The 24,345-nt window shown below is 41.1% G+C and overlaps 1 protein-coding gene across 10 annotated transcripts in view; it reads right to left on the bottom strand.

Annotated features, from left to right (window-relative positions):
• The window catches only part of LPP (LIM domain containing preferred translocation partner in lipoma), a 665,377-nt gene that overhangs the window by 486,793 nt on the left and 154,239 nt on the right, over positions 1-24,345 (bottom strand). For 9 of the 10 annotated variants that reach the window (XM_047732722.1, XM_047732758.1, XM_047732767.1 and 6 more), the window contains one exon: positions 16,814-16,877. The gene's annotated coding sequence lies outside the window, so the exon portion shown is untranslated. Of the gene's footprint in view, positions 1-16,813; positions 16,878-23,710; positions 23,765-24,345 lie in introns of those variants that run through there. The other variant, XM_047732725.1, reaches the window with a different exon arrangement.

The raw sequence follows: 24,345 nt of genomic DNA, 5'->3' as shown, positions 1-24,345 counted from the left end.
CCTAAGAGAAGTTAACATACATTGTCAATACCTAAGAGGGCGCCAGAGTATATGGCATTTCCCAGGCTTCTGCGGCCACTCTTTTTAGAGTGGTATCAACCTGGACAAGTATTTATGGACCATGCATAAGAAAATGATGACTCGGGGCGCCTGGGTGGCTCAGTGGGTTAAAGCCTCTGCCTTCAGCTCAGGTCATGATCTCAGGGTCCTGGGATCGAGTCCTGCGTCAGGCTCACTGTTCAGCGGCGAGCCTGCTTCCTCCCTCTCACTCTGCCTGCCTCTCTGCCTACTTGTGATCTCTCTCTCTGTAAAATAAATAAATAAAATCTTAAAAAAAGAAAAAAAAAAAGAATATGATGACTCAACGCATGATCTAGGGAAGGCAGGCGTTAGCTCTCTGCCCATAGTCAACCCCCAGAAAGAATGTGAGGCTGCTCAAGTTTTTCTGTGATGCTTGATCATCTTCCCATTCGCTACCCTGCTCACGGTTTTCTCCCCTCTCTCCACAAGCCCCCTCCCTTCCCCAGGCCTCCACACACAGGATCTGCTAACTAATCAACCACCACTGATGAACTAACTGTTCCACCAGCGTGCACACTGCTACCTCGATTCTATCATTTGTTCCATTGGCTTAGAAAGCATCTCCTTTTACCAAAATCCCATCCATTCAAGGTTTACCCAAACATCACTTCCCCTCAAAGACTTCCTTCATCCCCTGCCCTGCATCCCAGTTGGAAGTAGTGGTTCTTTCTTCTTCTCTGAACTTTCTCACCAAGGTTTTACTTTCTACTTCTTTTTTTTAAAGATTATTTATTTATTTATTTGACAGACAGAGATCACAGGCAGAGAGAGAGAGAGAGGAGGAAGTAGACTCCCTGCTGAGCAGAGAGCCTGATGCAGGACTCGATCCCAGGACCCTGAGATCATGACCTGAGCCAAAGGCAGAGGCTTTAACCCACTGAGCCACCCAGGTGCCCCAACTACGTTCTACTTTAAATCATAGCTATCTGAGAGCCGTCTCACCTTCACCCGGTGGTTCACCCCTTCCCTAATACTTCACACCTATCATCTTGTTTCCGCCTCCCCACATGCTGGGGCATAGAACAGGCAGGTCTAATTTCACTCACGGTGCAGAGACCATATAGCTTAGTGGTTAAGAGGACAGCTTCTAGAGCCAGACTATCTGAGTTCAACTCCTGGCTCTGCGTTTCATGAACATACGACCTGAGCTAGCTGTGTCAAGTCTCTGGTACTCAATTTTTCCTCTGTAAAATGGTAGGAATAACACTTCCTCAGAGAGCGGTTAGGAGGACTGAGTGAGTGAATGGTGCTAAGTGCTTAGAATAATGCCTAACTCAATAAACATTAAGTAAAAGTCCCAGGGAGTTTGGATGTGGCCAGGTGAGAATTTTCCAGATTTCTGTCATGTTTCTTCTGTCCATAATGTTATCTTTCAATATTGCTCATCCATTCAGTAAATATTTATTGAGCTCATAAATGAGCCCGGCATGACTCTAGGCAACTGGGAAACAAAGACAGACAAGACTCTAAACTCAAGGTCCCTACACTCCAGCAAGAGAAAAAGGAGGCAGAAAGGAGTCCATGAAGAAGTAAGATAACTAAACAAACAAGACAGATGAATGCTTTTTGTTTTGGTTCATTGTCATGTCATCTCCCTCCACCCTAAAAACCCCTCACAGTATTCCATGCTGACGAAATGTATGCACAAATCGTTTCCTGCTTGATTTGAAACTGTATTTCTAGAACTCCACATTTGTTTAGAGCATTTTGCCTGATCTCACCAGTTTCTTCAGGGAGTCAGGAATCAGTTCGGGGTTTTTCCTAATTATACTACACACACATTTTGGGTTATCCCTCCCCTCATCCAAATAAACCCAGGTGCCTCCCCAGTGGCTGATATGTGACTCAATAAAAGAATATTCTGTCTTGGCTTTCAGCTGCTGCTTCTGGACTCGCACCGGTTTTATGAGATTTATTACCAGAGGGGCATTTCACTCTAAGAAAGTGTCACGCACAGACCGGGAGACTTGACCATCCTCTCCCTTCAGGATTCCAGCTATTAAAAGAGTTAAATCAAACTAATCCCATAATTTGATTCCTACAGAACTTTGAAAATGATGCTTCTGCATCTTGCAAAATAGACATTCATCTTCCTTGCCATCTTTAGGACTTCTTTTTTTTTTTTTTTAATCTGTGAGAAATATTTTCTCCAATTTGATTTTATTATGCACATACTTCAAGGCTTTTCTATAGTGTTACTAAGTCATATGCCTCAATCATTGCTCTCTTAACCATTTCTGCCTTGATTTGCTAATTCACAACTTTGTATTCTCATGCCACACCATTCAGGGGTATATGGAGAGGAACATGCCCTGAACGGTGGATCCAGGTAGTAATTACATATAATGGGGTGGGAGGGAGGGGAAAGTCATAGATAAATTAAAAACTCAAGTTGCAGCTGCACACACTCCTCTCCATACTATCTGCACCTCTCTAGCTTAAAGATAACATTCCCATTCTTGACCAGAAGCAGACAAAAATATCCGCAAAACTCCTATCCCTTCCTCTGGCAAGACTTGTTATAAATCATGGTCTTTGCTACCCAAAAATCTGCTGAATTGGAAAGTGAGTTTATTAAGACCACAAAGACCTAAGGATTAAATTCAGACACAGATGCGAGCTCAGTTAGTGGCCCCTGCCACAAATTTCAGTATGGAGAACCCCTGGTCATTGAAAGGACTTCCATGGGGGCCTCCGGGTCCACAGGTGGAAACTGAGGTCAGACTACCCCACTAACAGGTGCTTTCCCACCGAAGAAAACTCTCAAGAAATGAGCCACAGAGTGGAAGAATGCCTACTCTAGATCCATCTAGTAGGGTGGGTGCCAACCAGTGGGCAAACGTTATTTAAGACACAGAACCTTGTACTTATATGTACTTATATGAAATAGCATATAAAACTAAATTAAAACAAATCCAAGAGGGCAGTTACTCAGGTAGAAAAACCCAGGGTCCTCACTGCTCACCTTGTACCTCAGGATCCAAGGCCACATACCCACTCAGGACCCCAGGGTTCCATGAAGCATAGATTAAAAATTCGCTGATCTGATCTAATTTCAACCTTAACAATTATGCAGAGGAAACTGAGGCCCAAAGATGAACAGTAGCCCATGGACACAGAGCTACCAAGTAGCAGAGCCATAAATTCTCCTGAGAAAAACCACACCTCCTTTTCCAAAATATGAGACACTTATGATCTATGATTTCTACCCTTTTAATAGGATGAAGAAGTTGGTATAATCAGCGTGCCCAACAAAATTTTTAAATGCACCCAAGGTTAAAGAGTGGCAAAAAGCAAATAAGGACACCTGAATTAGACCTTGGGGCTCCCAAGTTGTGGAAACACAAAACATCCATTCTCCATGTTAAAGTTTCAAGTAATGATTCTGCAGTGAAAACAACAAAATTACAGTAGGGGAATTTTATTTTTTCTTTTAGCCACTATACATAAATGTGTCAGGCACAAAATCAAACCACTCAAAAATCATGTGAAATCCATTCAGTTTTAAGTACAGAAAAACAGAGCATTTGTGAGGTAGGTGTGGGAGACATGTAACCTGAATGTGCTCCCTGGGTTAGTAACTTGAACTAGGAAATCACGAAAAAAGTGTGAGGAGTCTACAAAAGAGAACACTGAGCAAAAACATTGTGAGACACATTTGATATAATAGTCACATGATTAACAAACTGTCACATCAAACTTTCCTGCAATGTGGGAACACTTTGACACTTCATATTTTTAAAAACTGACATTTTGATTCATTACTGTAAATAGCATGTTGGGTTAAATATTGTGACAAGGAACAGATCATATATATATGTACATATATATGCACTCTATATATCACATGTGTATATTTTTCCTAGCTCTGTAACATTTTGAAATATACGAAACCTTTTCTTCCAGTAACAGTTTGGGCCAGTGTATAAACAGGCCACCCATTTCTCTTGTTCAGTAGGCAGATGGACAATGTTTCTTCATTCCACAGAAAGGGAATGAAGCAGAGGGATTTCGAGAGTAATAGGATGACTTCTAAAGAGATTCCAAAGAAACCTGTCAACTCCAAGCAAAGGACATGATAAAAGTTGTTGTAATTTACTGCACCTGAATTCTCAAAATCATTGGCACAGACATACAGAAAACACTTCTCCTGTCTTCAGGCTGCTTCTAATCTGCTTTGAGAAATAGACACACAAACGTATGCAATTCTGAAGCAAGGTAAACTGCTTCAAACATAGAAGAAAGCCACAAAGTGCTGCGTTTTTCTTTTCTCTTTTCCTTTGTCTTATTCAGAGTGCATTATTTACTGTGAATGATATATTCTCTTAGCCATTGTTAGAATAAACTGACTCAACTGAATGAAAGTATAGGCACACAGAGGGGGCCAAAAAATTGAGAACAATTGCAAGAGTACTCAAGATACCCTGGATAAACTTTTTTCTCCAAGAAAATAGTATCTGATTTCCACCTAACGCCAAACAATACAATTTTCTAACTTTTCAATTTTACCTACAGCTCTAAAACAAAAGGTAAAAGATTCATCTCCCTAAACATCCAAGTTTACATTTCAATTTTTCCCTTCATAATTCCAAAGTTATTACATACTTTCAAAGTACAGACAACTTTACAAAAAGACCAGAAGCTAATGTCGCACACACACAAACACACACACACTCTGTATACAGAGACAGACTTACAAACATATTTGTCTTATATATCCAATTTTCTCTCTGGACATTATGCCATTATTATTCAACTCATCCTCCTCCTTAAACACCTGGAAAGTTAGATACAAAAAGGAAACATGGTATATATATAATATCTCTATATAGTATGTCTAAGTATATATATACAGATATAGATATGGATATTATAGCTATATATGATATAATATATATCTAAGGAACTATACTCACTACAAATAAGCTTTGCCTCTGTTCTGAAATTTAAATTAGGCAACAGTGTCCTTCCTGAACACATACATAAAAAATAAGACTCTTCCACATTTACAGTTTTTCAGAAAGAATGTAGAATGCTATCAATCAAACTCATCCAAATCCTACAGAAGTTAGGAAAGCAGAATGGATATCACCTACTGAATACAGCAAATGTTGAGAAGAACCTACAAAACAACAATATCAACCAAAGTCCAGGCTTTAAGTGCAGCATTAAAAAAGTCTTACATCCTTCCTTTGTAACTTACAGTAATCTAATTTTGTTCTTAGATAAATTAGTCAATTCCTTTGAGCAGAGGGCTTTTTGTGCCCCTATCCTGGATGTATCCAAAGTTATTAAAAGTTTACAAATTCTTACACTCTATTCTGAAGTTTATCCAATTCAAACAAATTAAGGAATATAGAAATGCACTGTTTTTCCTTGGCTTACTGAAAAAACAAAAACAAACAAACAAACAAAAAAAACTAAATCATTGTCCAAAGCATTATGACAAATCACTGTTCGAACCTGAGGCCTCAGGGCTACTATCCCAAACTCTTAAGGAGGTACGTTACAACCTTAAAAGGTTGGAAACTAAAGGAAAGGCTGAACCACTGTCTGTGGAACAATATCCCTCCCCCATAAGCAGTGGTGAAGAACAGAAGTAACATTACATTATTTAAAAACAGAAGACCTGTATGCAAATCAAAACTCCACCATTTATTACTTGAAGTGAACTCATGTCTTCACTGCATAATGATGGTAATAATGGACAGCATTACTGCGTTTTACGGAAATTAAGAATATACGAGAAATCACACAGAATCCAAACTGTGAGAACACTGTTCTCCCAAATCATAATTTGCCAACTTTCAATGTCAACTAAAAATATTTTAAGAGGTCATCTGAATTCAACCAAGTTCAACTCCACAAAAACGTTGAGTATGCCCATCACATGTGATTTAAGTTTATGCCAGACGCCATGTTTGAAAGATAGTAGAGAGGGAGGAAAAGAGGGAGATGAGGAAAGATGAAAAAAACAAAGGGAAGAAAATCCTTCTATCCCCTCAGGGTTTGCAATCTTGCAGAGGGTCAGCGTCTCATATACCAGCCATCTGAAGAATGCCTAACACTATACGATAAGGCACCTGCCAAGAAAGGATAGTCCTGACAATGGCTCTTAAGGCAGTCTTCCGTGCAGTCCTACAGGAGATCAGGAAAGGGTTCAGAGCAATAGAAAACATGACATTTCCACCACCTCCCCTTAAGCATCTACTTCTCAATGACCTCATCTGTGCAATCCCATAGAAGAGACTCAGCTGCCTTCACTGTGGGATTCGTCAGCCCCATGCTATCCATAACTCCCCGTCACTTTCTCACTCCTTCCTCTGCACTGAGTGCCTATCCCTGTTCACCTCCCCTACCCATTCCTAGAGACTGTGATGTCCCCAGGCCTAGCCCATCTCCATCCACAGTCTCCTGGGCTGTAAGGGGCCCTCAGGCAGGGCAAGTGCAGCCCAGCTGGAACTGGATGGAAATCGGAGACCCGAGTTCCCATCCCAGCCTCATCTCTGCTTCCACTCTGCAACCTTGAGCAAGTCACTGCCACTCAATGGGCCTTAGTGTTCTACCCACCACATGAGCAGAGGATATTTAAAAGCCCATCCTATTCCAGAATGTTCCATATCTGTGTCCTGACCTACAGTTTCCAGTGGTTTCTAAGTGACAACTGGGGCTCACCAGTCACACTGCTTCTGAAGAGGCACTGACATGACCACACCGATGGTTTCTATTGTGGGGAAGGTCAGGGGCTCCTTCAGAAAATAGCTGATCTAAACAGAGCCCAAGGACTGTCATGGCAACACTGCTCACAAGCTGCCAGAGGTAGGGAGGAAAAGCAGCCAAGATGCCTGCGCAGCTGCCACATTTCAGAGCAGCGCTCAGACCTCGTTAATATCATCTTGCTTAATACCAAGCCCCATAGATCATAAGCTATTTTTACTATGTATTTAACAGATTTGTGTCTCATCTTCCCTGCCAGCATTTTCACAGTCCAGAGCAGAGGACTCGGCCACCCGAGAGCCCTGAGAACTTTAAGCCGCCTAGGGATAGCTCGGGAGGAGGAGAGACAAGGAGAAGAAAAATGAACAGGGGAGGGAAATATACAGTTGGTGGGTTAAAGGCATGGGGCAAGGAGGGAGAGAGACATCATAAGAGCAAAGACAAGCTACAAATGTTACAAATGCTCGTGTGGGAGGTGCTCGAGTCTGGTTTGCCTAAGACTCAGCTGTATACTGGGGAGAACACAGGTCTGCCCACCTCAGTCTTGTTTTTTTTTTAGATTGTATTTATTTATTTGAGAGAGAGAGAGAGAGAGAGAAAGCACGAGAAGGAGGAGGGTCAGAGGGAGAAGCAGCCTCCCTGCTGAGCAGGGAGCCTGATGCGGGACTCGATCCCAGGACTCCAGGATCATGACCTGAGCCGAAGGCGGTGGCTTAACCCACTGAGCCCCACAGGCTCCCAACCACTGCCCACCTCAGTCTTGATCACAATGTCGGCTAGCTTACTACACTTGTCTTCACAGTCAATAAGTGACCCTTCAAACAGTCGGGTGTTTGCAGAGCTCTGCGCCCATTTTCTGGGAGCTAAGCTCCCATGTACTAGAGTACACTCATCAGAGATGCTGAGGAAGGGCTTTTGCTAAATATCCTGTTTACAACCCCCCTCCCTCACGCAGAGAGCAAATTCTAGCTTACAATTGACGGACTGAGCTCAAGTCTATGAAAGTACCTGTTGTGGGGCCCGTCACATAACAGATACCTGATAAATGTCTGCTTGCTTCCCTCGGTTTCACACAGCAGTGCTGTGGGTAACTCCTTTATTCCTATGGTCTTCAGGGAAAGGAACCCAGCCTAGGCCTGAGTGGTGAGGAGGAACTCTGGCCGCAACTGTCCCTCTACTGTTTGGATGGATGGGGATGCCATTCTCAGACGTGCTGCTAACTGGGCAGGTAAACTATGGTCAGTCTTTTCCTCCCTGGGAGAGAAGGCTCTTAGCTATTAAGTACCCTTCCAGTTCTGCAATTCTCTAAGCCTATAGGGATAAGCCTCATATCTACCTTAAACACAAACAACAGGGAGTGGGAAAAACGGTTGAAGAATACAGTTATACGCTTCTTTATTGAACATTATGTCTGGAGCATGGCTGGGAGCTAAAGGGGAATCAGAGAAGCAGAAAACAGCCTTTATATTCAAAATCCTTATACTCTGTGTGCAGGAGGGGGGCAGCAGAGGGGTATGAGGAAACATGAAAAGATGGCAATCAAAATAAAGTTTCACTATAAAACAAAGTCCAAGGCTAAGACCGTATTTCAGAGCCAAGGGGTACAAAAAGAAGCCTTCCCTGGGAGGGGGGCTTTGAGCCAGTCCTTCAGGCAGGACAGCAAGGCTCATACAGGCACAATGGAGGGAGGTGACAGTTGATAGGAGTTGGCCCTCTGCGGGAGAAGGGTTAGCGGTAACTTGGATGGTTAAATGTCTTATTTGTTTTATGTCTCAGATCATTTTAACATTCTGTGTTTTTCTGCATTAAAGGCCGGCATAGTAATAGTAATAGTCACGCCACCTACCCCTCATCACGATGCTACATGAGGCAGTAGGAAAGGAACAGGACACGTGAGCCCTGGGCCCAGTCCCACAGCCACAGTCAGCCAGCAGGATGGAGCTAAATGGCTCATCTGGCTGTGGGATAGGAGATCTTACAGAATTGCAGTCGGGGTTGAAACCTCTTGACAACTGTCTTATCCAAAGCGCACATTTTGCAAACGAGTAGACTGAGTCCAAAAAAGAAGAGATTTCTCTTAGCTGGATATTTCTGTTAGCCATTTCAAGCTCTCTGGACATGGCTGGTTATCAGTCACCTGCTTCTGGGCCTTACCTGAGGATGATTCTGGCCTGCCCAAGATTTCCCCTCCACTTCCTCTAACAACCCATCAAAAGTCCATATAACCGCCTTCCAACGCCAACTCCAATCCAGTTTCTATAAGAAACCCCCAGGTAGAAAGAGTTCCTCAAATTCTCTCCCTCACAAGGTGTAACTACTGAGCTCATGTGTCACACTGAGTCTTGGCTGGCCAGGACTCAAACTCACCTCGACACCCCTGCCACCACCCTTCTTCAATTTCTTAGCAACCCACCCTGCTAGGGAGGTGCCAAGTAAATGCTTGTCAAGTCAGGCTGGTCTGCAACCTCAGTTTTCTGACATTCGGCTAAGCACCTTCTTAAACATATCTTGCTGCCTCTGTTCGTTCCAAGCCTAGAAGTGTGCAATCCCCAGAGTAGCGAAAATAGCTCCAGCCACCTCCAAATCCATCAAGCTACTTCCCAGACTGACTAAATATGGAGCAAGAGGGAAGAGACAGAGAGGAAAGGAGAGGAGGAGCAAAGGGTGCGCGGACCACGCACTGGATACACAACGGTGCCTGCGAGCTGGGGAGCATGGGCGCGGTCCTCCCAGCCTCACAAGGAGGAAACCTGCTGTGCAGGGAGTCTCAGAGGCTGGCCCGGGGTCTCACACAGGCTCCCCCGTGGAGCAAGCACTTCCTTTTCTGCAGTCTAAAAGGGTCTGTCTCTACCACTGTGGATGGTCTCAACAGGCAGCCGTCAGCAGGGCAGACCCGTTGAGTCCCCAGTGGAGGATGGGAGCCATCTGGCAAAGAAGAGCATGGCAGCCACCTATGGCAAAGGCCGTGTACCGAGAGACACGCAACCAGCAAGATCAGAGTGAAATCATCATGGCAGAAGAATTATGAGACAGACCTGTGTAACTCCAGAGGCAACTCAAGGCACACATCAGATGGAAATTTTAAAAAAACCTCTTTAAACACACGAGGACTCAGATGCCAGCACACAGTGATGGCCCCAGCCAGACAGCAAAGGCATATTGGCACCACTGTAATTTGTCCATTCACCAATATGCTTCCCGAAAAGCACCCATATGCTTTCTTTTAGCTTCCATATGCTTTTTTAGCAAGGAAACTAAAATATTTCATTAGTTTTGAGTAATTAATAATTACTTATTTCACAATAGTCACCCTCATTAAAACACAAAAATAACTGATTAAGCTGCAGGATCCTGGCTTTCAACTCAAGCTCTTTTCCTTTTTCCCTTTTTTTTTTTTTTTTTAAATTCTTCTCTAGGAATTGAGTAACGGAGTAAAACAGCCAGTGTGGAAACATCAGCGCGGTGGGAGAATGGGGAGTTCTCACATGCACAGCCCGGCGTGCCTCTCAACTGAGACATCATGGTTTAATGAAAAGAACATGGACTTTGTGAGCAGAAAGACTTGGGATCCAATCCCAGGTTGACCCCTGTGAGTCGTACTTCTGAGGAAATGAAAGGTGTTGAAAAGATAAAGGCTGCTGGATTCCTTCAAGCCAGCCTTCCATGATTCCCAGGGAGCCACTTCACAGGCTTCCCTCCCGCCATCGCAAGGCATGGGGAAGGCATGCCCCAAAAAGGCTGGCAGCGTGCCAGCCACTGGCACCAGGCCATGGCCAATGGTCTTGACATTGATCTCAGGCATAAAACAATGCTTCTCCAACTCTAATGAGCATAGGAACTACCTGGGGATCTTGTTAAAATGCAGATTCTGATTCGGGAGGTCTGCAGTGTGGCTTGAGGTCTGCATTTCTAACAAGCTCCCAGGTGATGCTGATGCCCATGGTCTTCAGACAAAACTTTGAGAGAAGCCAGAGCCTACCAAGTACCAAGAAGAAATCAGAAGTAGAATCTGGAGAAGCAGGACAAGGGTGCCTGTCTCTTCAGGCTACGATAGCGATTACTAGTCCTGTTAACCATCATGCCGCCACGTACTGAATTTGTCCTCGCCAGAGTCCTGGCAGTATGGTCCTGGCAGTATGATTTCCATTCAACACACAACAAAACCGAGAACTAAAGAAATCAGGTCATGTATCAGAGGTCACGCAACTAAGAATGCCGGATTCCCAATCCAGGTGTGTTGGCCTATCGAGTCTCTCTGCTGTGCATCAGGAAGTGGAAGACAGAAAATCTTAGGTTGACACTCCCACAGAGGCTGGTATGAAGTCTGGTTTTTCCTCTGCCTCCGTTTCCCCACAGGTGAGGTGAAGACATGGCACCTGACAATCTCTGGGGCCTCTCCAACCCTCTGACACCACCTTTCACTCTCAGAGCTCCCACGCCCACTCACAGGGGGTCACTGAGCAGGAAGCATTAGCTTCACACATATGGCAGACATTACATCTTGGCACAATCCAAATTCTAGCCGCTCACATCTGCATTTGTGCTGATTCATGCACGGTCAGAAGTCTATCTCTATTAAAAAAATCCCACGCTCAGTCTAACAGAGAGAAAACAATACGCAGATTCCCCAAAGCATTGACATTCCAATCCAGTTGATAACTCACAGCTATCAGGGTATTGGGACTCTAATCTGTTTTTGTCTCCTCCTCATCTCACCGACAAAAATGAAGAAATTGAGACCACTAACTTGACAGAAGCTTGAAGAAAAAGAAAAATTTAAAAAAGAGTTATTTACAATGCATTTTATCCAACTGTCCAACATGTTTTAGTCTGCCTTAAGGTGCCAGATAAGCATTCAATTAATAAATTATTGTTTAAATGATTCAGGATATGTGATCTTGTCCATCTCTGAACTCCCACAGCACACATGGACTGTACTCCTCTGGGGCCCACGGACCATTTTCTACCTGGGATGTCTATGGTTTCTAGAATTTTCATTGTCCCTATGCATATTCAGTATGACTTCCCAGAGGCAATCACATATTTGGGACCAGATCTGGATTGGAATCCAGACTTTGCTATTTATTAGCTGTATGACTGGACAGATTACGCAATCACTCTGACCTCAGCTTCTGTACACGAAAAACGGACAAAAAAGTAATTTTCTGTTTTGCCAGATTAAGTGAAATAATATATAAAAATGGCTATCATTTACTGATTCTGGGTTAGTAGTAGTTTGAGTGAGTGAGTGAGTGAAGAGAGCAGAACAGCAGTCTCAATGTTAAAATATCACTCAACAGTTTGAGACATTGAACTGCACAGGGTAAGGCTCATAAACGAGGCTGAGACTCAGAGGAGAACCACAGGTGAACTACAAAAAATCCAGCAGCAACAGGAAATGTATGTTAGCCAAATGTCATCTTGGGCCTTCCTTATCAAAGAACGCCTTCTACTTAACCTAGAATCTACATTGGCCTTCAGAAGCCCTAGAATCCACCTAAAATTATAGCCAACATTCTATGCAGATATGCATTTTCTAACTATTTCATAGATTCACCTAATTTCTTCAATATTCCATAATCCTCTTCCCTATGCTTCCGCCTACCCCCCCCACATACACAGGCATCACACAAGAGTTAAAAAACACTGCCTTAGGCAAGTCCCTTGACAAAAAGAGACCTTCCCACTGAGGGGGAAAAAAAAGGTGGTTTTAATATTTAAAAGGCTGAGGGAGGCAAACACACTGTTTAGAACCTCCATGGGCAGTGAAAGTTAAGATAATGAGCGCTACAAACCCAGAGATAGGTGGTTCTGGATTCCAGACCTGGCTCAGCTGCACATTTGCTTTGGGACCAGGGGAGACTCATGGAAATCAGAATGGAGAGAAACTTCGACATTAACCATTTCACCTCCGTCTCCTCCCATCGCACAGATGGAGAAACTGAGGTTCAGGGCAAGGTCATGGCTTCACTGGAGTCAAAGCAAATTAATTAAAGCCAGAATTTGAACTTCAGACTCGGCAAAATGATTTTCACACTCTGTATTTCAGTATCAGAAGGTCCAAAATACGTGCTTAGATCCAGTGTCCTCTAAACGGACTCCTAAATGATGGATAATTTCAACTCCCTCCTCTGGACCTGGAAATCTCATGAACACATGAGTGTGGTTTTGGCAAAGATCACTCCAGCTGCTTCTCAGTCCAGCCCAGTCCCATAAGAACAAGGCAGAGAGACGGTCTGAAAGAATGAGAGATGTTGCCATTAATCTTGTGTAGCGCTGCCCCTGGGAATTACAGGCCTTGAACTAGATTTCACTGTGTTGGCTATTACTCTCCTGTCCTCTTCCTTATTAATCCTTCATCCGTCTTCTCTTTATTAATGCTCCCAACTATGCACAGTAAACAGCCAGCTAGGAGCTCCTCCTTAGCCTCCCATAACTCACTGGATCAAAAAAGGGAAGGAGGCGGGTGGAGGAAAGAGAGGTGATGTCAGGGTCAAGTAATCTCTTACAGGAAGGGCTGCAGGGGAATCCATAGTGTCCTAATAAAACACAAACAACAGAAGCCAGCCAGAATCTCTTACTCCACTGCCCCACGGAATTAACAAGAATGGCCGGAATCCACTTTTGCTTTGAAAGCATCTCATACCCCTGCACTGCCACACAATGGCCCTTTAAATCCTGGGACGAGAAAGGAGAATTTATAGAAAGAGACCTCTCTCCTCAAACAGAGACAGAACTATGGAGTGAGATGAAAAGTCTAGACCAGGATCTGCCACTAATACATTAGACAAACTGGACTCCTTCCTTGACCCCAAGTCTCAGTCTCTAATAAGGGAATTTGGCTAGACTGGTTCTTAGAGTCCCCACCCTCCAGCTTTGACATTCTGAGCTCTCCTTACAGGTCAAGGACTCAACCTGGAAAAATCCAACAGAAGACCCCAACGACGTTAACCAGTGGTTAAGATTCCCAGACCCTCTCAAAATGAGACCCAGACTATGGAGTAGAGAAACATGGAGGGAGATGGACTTGTTTTCTTCCTTTCTAACCAGAACCTGAATGTTGCTGGAGGTAAGGGATGGCCAGTGCATACACACCCCACTATGGCATAGATAGAATCCAAATCATGAACTACTCTTCTGATACGTAGAAGATCCAAAGCTAATAGACAAATACTACTTTAAAGCACTGGCTCTGTCACAGGGTCCTAAGACTTACCTAGGACTTCAGAAAAGTGACAGCAGGAGAAAGAAAAGACTGGCTAAGAAATAAAAATCACAGACAATAAGACATTTGACTAGAAGTCATGCCATGATCAACATCTGTTGTTAGATGCTGAAATGGGCCCTAGAGGGGGAAAGTGACTGGCCAAGGTGACACAGCCAGAGCTGGGGTCAGAACTAGATTCACATGACTTCTGGTTCGCACAGAACGACATAAAACACATGGCTCCACTCCCCAAAACGATGCTATTCTACCCAGGTAACTCAGAAATGATTTCATGTATCACACCTGCCTCTATCTCCACCTCAAAAAGCAGCAACTGGTTAAACAGATTTAAGGTAGACTAGGGCCATTTCCATCAAATTATAATAAAAAATTCACTCTAGCAATATAGACAAGTCCATGGTAATTAATTCAGTATTATTCATCCTCGCTAATGAATCACCCTGTGGAAAACAAGGATCATCAGTGGTCTCCTGCAGGCCAGAAGCCTATTCTTGTTCAAGTACAGATCTTGCCTATTAAAGAACATTGGGTATCAGCTCTAAATAGTAAACAGGGTATACTGTTTCAGATTCCATGAAGTGCAGCTTTAAATAGATTTGGTTTGGAAATGGAACAGGGAGCACACCACAGTCAGTGGATCAACGCTGAAAGCAGAGAAAAACATGATTACACTCATTAAGTGGGTACCTGTTGACACATCTACTGTCAAGTCTAATTATTTATTTAAACTGTTATTCTTTCTTCATTACTGCCACTGATACCAATGATTACCACAAGATTATTTTCAGTTTCTACAGCATGCCCCCAGAATATTTACTTCTCTACCTCCCAAAGGTTATTTGGGGAAGTTTTTGTCCTTCTCTGCCCACCAATCCCCACCTCCAAAATATGGATGGAGAGCTAGATGGACGGGTGAAAAGACAGAGATGAAATCCCTCTTTCTCAAGAGCAATTATTTCTTAACCTTTCAAGTCTTGCTTAAACCCCTATTTGTAGTTTCAAGATGGGTTTCCGTGCTGAACAGGGGCATACTTACAGTGTTTCCAAGCTTACTCTATTAATATTTAACAACTGGCATTTGGAGAAAAGTTAATATAACCGGAGCTTCTAAATGAACCACTTAGATCTCTGCCTAACAGGGCTATCAAAAACTATAGTATTACATGTCTACACGACATTCTTTTCTGATAGGTTTATCCACAAAAACACATGAAATATATTAGAAAGGAGTTTTTGCAGAAGTAATTTAGGGACTAGAGAGGGACCAAAAGATGGGCAGGAGTCATCCCTATGTTTTTGGCCACTACCATTTTGTATAACCCTCACTTTCGTAGGAATGAGAATAAAATCTAAACAATAAGCAGCTTCTCTGTCTGATCTAATTACAGAGGAGTTCCACAGTCCATACATCACCGACCTCGTTTGCCCATGACACATTCTTATGTGACGTGTATGGTGAATAGCAGCTTTAAAAACTGTATTGATTTTTAAAAGTATTAATATATGTTGTTAATATATATAATATAATATAACGTATGTTATATTAATAACACCATAATTTCTACTCGATACTGTTGATTCTGACAAATGGGAGGCATGACAACAAACTTTAATTTTTTTCAAAGGTCTGTGTAACTAACGTCACACCGACAGTTCAAGATCATGGAAAAAACATACCAAAGCCATGACTGAAATATTCAGCAAAACAAACGTTTACAGTATTTTAAGTGCCGATATCAAATCTTCCACAGAGTTGCTATCCTACAGGGCCCAACGTTAGGAACACCATATCAAGGGTGTCACCGCTTTTTCACCCAAGACTTCTCAAAGACGACATGGAACCCAGCAGAGCTGACTGGGAAGTGCAAATACTGGCTGGTTAGCTGCAAAAGAAAACTCCCATCTTGCAAATTTTGCAACCACCATGCTTCCTTTAAATTTCTTTCTGGCCCCTGTTTTCTTGACAAACTCCAGACAAATATGTTCTTTTGCCAAAGGCCCAGCTCCTTAGCACTGGTCCCCCCCAGAACAGGGGTGTGAGTCTCAAAAACCTCTAACTCATTTTCTGTATTCTTAGGATTCCGGTGTTGCCACTGTAGCCCTGAATAATGTGTTTTGGGGATCTTGTGGGGGCAGCTAAAAGACAGTGACAGACACGACAAGCGGAGTTTGGTCCCTTCAGAGCCAGGAAGCATTGACAGAACAGTATAGTGAAAAATTCCCTTCCACCAAAGGCCAGGAAACCGGAGAGAAGCCCTCCTGCCATATGCTAGCTAGGGATACAAAGAGACAGTAGAAAAGGAACATAGACAGTAGAAAGGAACATAGCACACCTGGGTGGCACAGTCATTTAAGTATCCAACTCTAGGTTTCAGCTCAAGTCGTGATCTCCCAGTTGTGGGATCAAGCCCCGCATTGGTCTCCATGCTCAGTGGCCTCTGCCCACCCCCCACCACTCATGCTCTCTCCCTAAATAAATAAATAAATAAATATTAAAAAAAAAAAAAAAAAGAGTACATAGCACATTATAGACACTTAAATACTTGTAAAATCTGAATTTTCTGTGTTGCCCAGATTTTTGTGCTTTTGGTATTAAACCAGGAAGGCTACAAATTGAAAGGGTAATATTAAATCAAGGAGAGAGAAAAGGAAGGCTGTTCACTGCTTCGGCCATTTTTTCAGGTTGTAGAGCTCATGAAATACTTTTGTATTTCTTCTGTAAAATCAACCTTCATCATCATCGCCAGGATGCCTATTAGCTTTTCATAAATATGAATCCTCTCTTACCTCAGAGAGCAAGTTCCTGGAATGGTCAGACAACACAAGGTTTGGCAGACTGCAATGCCGGTGTCTGTAAATGAAAAAGGTAAGCGTTACTCTTAGGCATTAAGCTATATTTATCATAAATTCAGATATATAGAGCAGTTTCTTGTTTTGTAAAACATTTTCACACGGCCTCCCCTCATAACGACATAAAGAATATTTGTTTCAAAAGACAACACCTCAAATTTTAAAAATTACATGTCCTCTCAACCCGCAGAAAGCAAGAGATGCTGCTTTAGGTGAAGGACCTGGCTTCAAAAAGGCATGGAGGAACAGACAGAAGGAGAAGGGAACAAACATATTTCTCATGACTAACTCCACAAATATATTATGAGTGACTATTACTTTCTTCATTTTATAGATATGGAAATGGAAAGTTCAGGAAAGGAAGGTAGGTGACTTGTCCAAGACTACATAGTACATACAGCAGTGTACAAGTTCGGACTCTCAGTCTCTGCCTGTTGGTCCAGCGATCTTTCCTGTATAGCTTAGTCTCTCCTGGGCTATTAGGTTAGGAAAACACAAACACCACACTGACCTTATCCACTAGACTGGGTAGGAGAGAGAATAATACAATAAAACCAGAACATCTGATTGACATGAGAAAGTAGAAAAAAACACATGGGATTTATAGCTAGTCAGACTTGTCTTCCTCTTAAGGATGTCTTTAGGCAAGTTACTTAAACTCTCTGAGTGTCAATTTCCTTATATGTAAATGGAAATTATAATATCTACTTCCTGGCCAAAACGCAAACTTTTTTTTTTTTTTTTAGATTTTATTTATTTATTTATTTAAGAGTTTATTTATTTATTTATTAAACATTATAATGTTTATATATTATTTAACATAATAAATAATTAATTATTTAATTAATTAATTAATTTATTTATTTCACAAGTAGGCAGAGAGGCAGGCAGAGAGAGAGGGGGAAGCAGGTTCCCCGCCAAGCAGAGAGCCCGATGCAGGGCTCGATCCCAGGATCCTGAGACCATGACCTAAGCGGAAGTCAGAGGCTTAACCCACTGAGCCACCCACGCACCCCATAGGATTTCCCTCCATTATTTCGTATCTATAGGAATGGACAGTGGTGGTATACAAAGCATGAATATTTCTTCCTATGAGCCCATGTTTATCTGATCAAAGAATGACATTATAAGCACATAATGCTGGAGAATATCTCTGGATTGGGAATTTCTTCGATTCATATGCCTAGTTCTAAACCACTGTGATATTTACCTATATGTATGTCCCACGGCCTCCCCTAACAATGACACAGAGAATGTTTGTTTCAAAAGACAACACCTCAAAATTTAAAAATTATGTATCCTCTTGACCACAGAAATCAAGAGATGCTGCTTTAGGTAAAGGATGTGCAGGTGCATCTCAAATCGTTTGAAAGTCTGTGCCTTTGGGCTGGAAGTTCATCCCTTAGGTTCAGAGAGATGGAGCTTCCAACAGAAGAACATAGGGGACTCAAATAGGATTAAGAATAATACATGGTAGATAAGATACCTTGCAAGAAAGTCTTGTCACAGGCCACCAAACTCATTGGTCAAATGACCAAAAATTGGTCATTATGACCAATTTTACCAAGAAGGAAACCAAACTTCCAAGATCATATGGTTAATACGGAGCAGACCAAAATATAACCTTGAATCCTGACACCAGAACCAGTGAGGACCCTTCTGTTATATGATGCAGCCTCCCATTTGGGAGTACATACCATATAAAAGTCAACTGTAAAGTCACCAAAGCACGTTTAGTATTGAGCCCTGCTTCCTTGACAAGTGAAAGGAGAGAGAGAGAGAGAGAGAGAGAGACGACTTCATATCTTCATAACCAGAAGGTGACACATTATGAAGCTGTTCAATACAGAGTTACCATGCAGACTTTCTCAGCTCTCCCCAGTGCAGTTTCAGAGATGCATCATCTTTGGCAAATTCTCAAAACATAAGCCACAGAAACAAAGAAGCCAGCACCCCTGAATTCTCTCTCATCAAGAGGTCTCAATGCTCAGCTGTAGAGAAGCTGAAGCCCCTCGCTACGAAATTCACCAGCCCTCTTCACATGATTCAAGGGTCAAGTGTCCTCAGTAACTCAGGTGTATTATCTAATGCAATGGAGTTCTCCACTAGACCCAGTGGCAAACCCCACTGGAGCATCTCGTTAATAAAGCCAGTCATCCTTAGCCACCTCTGTATTTATGACTGCTGACCAAGACCCTGGCAGTCTGCATCCTTCGTCAAACCACCCATCCTCTCTCAAGAAAAATATTCTCATCTTCAGAAGCAATTTCAACCCAAAAGGAAGAAACCTGTATGCTCAGCATTCAATTTATAAACCTTCAACCTATTCATTAAAGTACAGGCAAAAGCAAGATTCACCAAGTCAACTTGGAGCTCGGATGGAATAGTTGATAATTTACACTGTATTTTGGGAAAAACAGGAAGGAACAAATGAAGCCAATGAAAAAGAGAGAGAGGAAAAAGGCAGAAAGGAATGGAAGATATAAGAAATGAGGAGAGCAGAGAAAACTGTTCCAGTAGGTTTTTCACAAACCACAGTGGCTTCTGAACAGACCCCGATACTGCAGGACAATTTTTAACCAACACAATTCTGCGATAATGAACCTCACAGTATGAACACAAATTCCAACCAACTGACACCAGAACCACTGTGGCCAATGTAAAAATACCTCTTAATACTTGATATTTTACAAGTGCTATAGTACCAATGACCAACATGACAGAGCCTTGTAAAAACTTGCACTAAGCCAACAAACGGTTAACTCTTGAGCACCGTGGTCCCAGATGTCCCTCCTGAATATGGGGGTGTTATCTTGAAAAGAAGAGCTGGATGGGGAATGAGTGCCTGGGTTCTGCTCTTAGCACTTTAATTCCCAAATCTTCTGTATTAGAAGTTGTACAAAATATGTTTTTATGTGTTTGTTTGTATCTCTTTTCATAGGTCTTGACCATGGCTGTCCCTAAACCACCTGTGAAAGTCCAAAAATTACTTTGTTTGCGTTTTGTGTGTCTGCCTGAGTTTTAGGTAGGGGTAGAGGTAGAGGGAAAGGATTAGTAAGATCGATTTAAATTAAACTATTTACTTGCTTAAATTAAATCATATACTAGATTTGCTTAAATTAAACACTCTCATAATCTTTAACATGATTATTAGGAAGTCTGTCTCTGAAAACAATAGGAATGTTAGACCAGACCAAAGGCATCAGGTAACAAACACAGAAAGGCCTCTATTCCCATCATCAGATCCCATATAAAGAGCATTTTTAAATGCACTCTACTTTCTCACCCGCCACCCTAAGATACTTATCAAGAATACAACATATTCCATGGCTTATGAATGATTTGGTTGTCTCATTAAAGTAATGTTTGCCAGTATTTAATTGCTTCCCTCCCTGATTTTAATTTCCTCACCTGTCAGCATCTATCAGAGGCACTGAGATCTTCTGACATCCTGGCTGATTGTGTTGAAATTAATCAGATTTTTAAAAAGTAAATTGCTTTGGCCTAAAGGTAATGCTCAGCTTCTTAATGTGATATTTATAAGGGTTCTATCAATGAACTTATAATCTAGAAATTAGATGAGAGGCTTTAGGAATCCTAAGCAAAAATATAAGTAGCTTACAGATTTCCAGCACTGGACTTTAAAAGGTCAGGACTTAAAAAAAAAAAAAATTCAATCAACAAGTGCTTATTATAAAGACATACAGCACGTGCCTGCAGTTCCTTTTGGCTAAATGGAAGAGAGGAAGACATAAAGCTACCTTAGAAAGCATGGAGAAACAGGTAAAAATGAAGTTGAACTCATTTTGACTGAAGGAGCTGATGATCTGATCACTCAAAGGGTGCATTTTGATCTACAATTGTGACCAATTATATACATTATGTTCTCACACAGATTAATGATTCTACTCTGTATCTCCATCCAGTGGGGTGAAGCTGGTGTTACTGTTAGTAATAGTAGCAATAGTCCCATTGGACAAGTAACAAAGCTGAGGCACAGAGTGGTGAAGGGACACCTTCCCAGATGCCTCCTTATGGGCAGACCAGGGCCTGTGATCTGCATAAAATGAGAAATACAGAATGATCATCTTGGAATAAAAGAGAGAAAAAAAATTCTTTGCAAACCCTCCATCCATAATTATTCAGTGTTAACTCTTATGCTCTTATCTATCAGTAACAGTGCTTAAGACACTCAGGAAACCCACAAGCACTAAGCTGTTCTATAAGAAGTAAATGAAATGATGGATTGAGAAATACTTTGTAATATGTCATACTATCATGAGATTATTTTTATGTATTTATGTTATTATTGCTACTTTGGAATGCAGAAATATGCATTCAGGCAGTAATTAGGTCCCAAAAGCAAACCTATATATATTAGCATCACATCTATCTTTCAGTTATTCTGCTGGTTCTAAGGTCCCTAAAATAAACAGAAGAATGAAAAATGTTGTATGAATACCATTGGAGGGAGGAGGAGAGTCAAGGGGAACATATGGAACTTGGTGGTTGATTTTCACAGAATCAGCTTATTATTAACCATACACAATCTAAACCCTAGTAGGGTCTTATTTTTCCAATGGACTTTAAGACCCTTACTCAACTTTTTTTTTTTTTAAGATTTTATTTATTTATTTGACAGAGAGATCATAAGCAGGCAGAAAGGCAGGCAGAGAGAGAGGAGGAAGCAGGCTCCCCGCTGAGCAGAGAGCCCGATGCGGGGCTCGATCCCAGGACTCCAAGATCATGACCTGAGCCGAAGGCAGAGGCTTAACCCACTGAGCCACTCAGGCGCCCCCCCTTACTCAACTTTTAAGCATCCCAACCTAGACCTGACTCTTTTCCCAACCTAGAAAGGTTTGGTGAAGTAGCCCTTCTCATATCCCTGGTAGGATCTATTTCTAGATCACCAAAATTACCACCCTGTCTTCATATGTTTATTTGATTACGTGTCTTGAGGTAAGAAACCCTGTCTAACTCAGTTTTTTGAACCCCAAACCCAGAATCTGATCTTTAGTACTCAAGAAAATGTTGAATGACTGAATGCATGGACAAATTAAAACAGTGTTTTATGTAATTCCTAGGGCACCTAGCTCAACGCATGTCCTATTAGAAGTGTTTAGTAAATGTTGGTTGAATTGACATTAACTGAATATTTAATTTAAAATATATTATTCAACTAAGCAACTCTAAAAGCTACTGAGTGAGGAGTCCAATGAGGACTTGAGTAACCTGCAATAGCTCAGTCATCACTAACCCATTAAAGGTGTGGACAAATGTTCTTCACAGGAAAAATAATAAAAGCTCAACACACAAGTAGAGATGTAGGCAGGAGTTGAATAAATTCATGTAGATAAAAATAGGATTTGCAAAATTAAAAAAAAAAGGTAATTTCTATACAAAGTAACATGAATGAGATCTAGAAACATCTAGAAATGATCTAGAAGTAACAAGAATTTTTTTTTAGGATTGTAGGTATGAATAAAATCGAGAAAGAAAGGATAGGAAAAGAAAGGGAGAGAGACAGGGAGAAATTCTTAAAATAATGAATTCTAAAAATCAACACATATCTATAAAATATAAAAAGAAATCATTGGAAACAATCAAAAAAACTAAAAGCCTACTGAATGGGAGAAAAATATTTGCAAATGACATATCTGATAAAGGGTTAGTATCCAAAATATATAAAGAACTGATACAACTTAATGTCAAATAAACCCAAAGAATCCAATTAAAAAACAGGCAGAAGACATGAAAAGACATTTCACCAAAGAAGACATCCAGATGGCCAACAGACACATGAAAAGATGCCCAACATCACTCATCATCAGGGAAACACAAATCAAAACTACAACGAGATATCACCTCACCTGTCAGAATGGCTAAAATCAAAAACACAAGAAATAAAAAGCGATGGAAAGGATGTAGAGAAATAGGAATCCTCTTGTAGTGTTGGTGGGAATGCACACTGATACAGCCACCATGGAAAACAGAATGGAGATTCCTCAAAAACTTAAAAATATAACTACCATATGATCCAATAATTCCACTGGGTATTTACCCAAAAAATACAAAAACACTAATTCAAAAAGATATACACACCCCTATGTTTACTGCAGTATGATTTATAATAGCCAAATTATAGGAGCAGCCCAAGTGTCCACCGACAGAGGAATGGATAAAGAAGAGGTGGTGTACATATATACATATGTATATGGAGATCTAAGCTGTTGTTTATCTCTCAATATTGGGCAGCTAAGTCTTGGAAACACAGAGTTACAGTGGCCCATCTTAAATGCTGACTCTTTCCCACTGTCAGGATGCTACACATGCTTTTCCTGACATTTACATATACCTAAATATATATAATATATATTTATATATTTATATATTATTAATTTTATCTATTGTATTATATATTATTAACATGTCTATTAATATTAATATTAAAGTTCCTATTATGTTAATATTTATAGATATATACTATTATTTGTATTATATAAATATATAATTATATATTATAAAAATATATATGCATATGTCATATACATATACAATGGAATAGTACTCATCCATACAAAAGAATGAAATCTTGCCATTTGCAATGGCATGGACCTAGCTAGAGAGTATATGCTAAAGTTAAATAAGTCAGAGAAAGAAAATATATGATTTCACTCACACGTGAAATTTAAGAAATAAAACAAATGAACAAAGAAAAAAAGAGACAAACCAAGAAACAGACTCTTAACTATGGAGAACAAACTGATGGTCACCAGAAGGGAGGTGGGTGAGGGGGTGGGTGAAACAGGCGTTGGGGATTAAGAGTGCACTTACCACGAGGAGCGCTGAGTGATGTGTGGACTTGCTGAATCGCTATACTGTACCCCTGAAATTAATGTAACACTGTACATTACCTGTATGTTAACTGTACTGGAATTAAAATTTTTAAAAATGAAATCATTGGAAAGATTAAAGACAAAAAGAGTTAATCAAGCAAAAAGTAACATTTATTAAACAAACTACATTTCTGCAACTGAGCCAAGCATTTTGCATACTTCAATCCTTAAAAATATTCTTAGAAGTCATTATTATATACATTTTGTATCTGAATAAACCAAGGCTCAGCCTAATTAAGTAATCTGGCTGAGTTCCCCTCCGAGTAAGTTATGGTACTAGAATTTATATCCTAGCTATTTTTCCTTAATTATTGAAGTATACTTGATACACAATGTTACATTAATTCCAAGTGCACAAGTGTTCCATAGATACACATGGTGATCCAACAGTAAGTCCTGCTATGCTCACCACAAGGGGAGCTACCACCTGTCATCTTATGTGCTATCACAATATCACTGACTCTATTCCCTATGCATATCCCAGCTTTTAGACCCACAGACTCATACTGTTTCCATATCGAACAGAGAAGTAGGCTGGAAAGAGAACTTTAGAGGTAGAAGTCATGGCAGAAA

This window comes from Lutra lutra, chromosome 1, assembly GCF_902655055.1.
Source record: "Lutra lutra chromosome 1, mLutLut1.2, whole genome shotgun sequence".
Lineage (NCBI taxonomy): Eukaryota > Metazoa > Chordata > Mammalia > Carnivora > Mustelidae > Lutra > Lutra lutra.
Note: the sequence above shows the minus strand (reverse complement) of the source record. Positions and strands in the feature narration are given on the sequence as shown.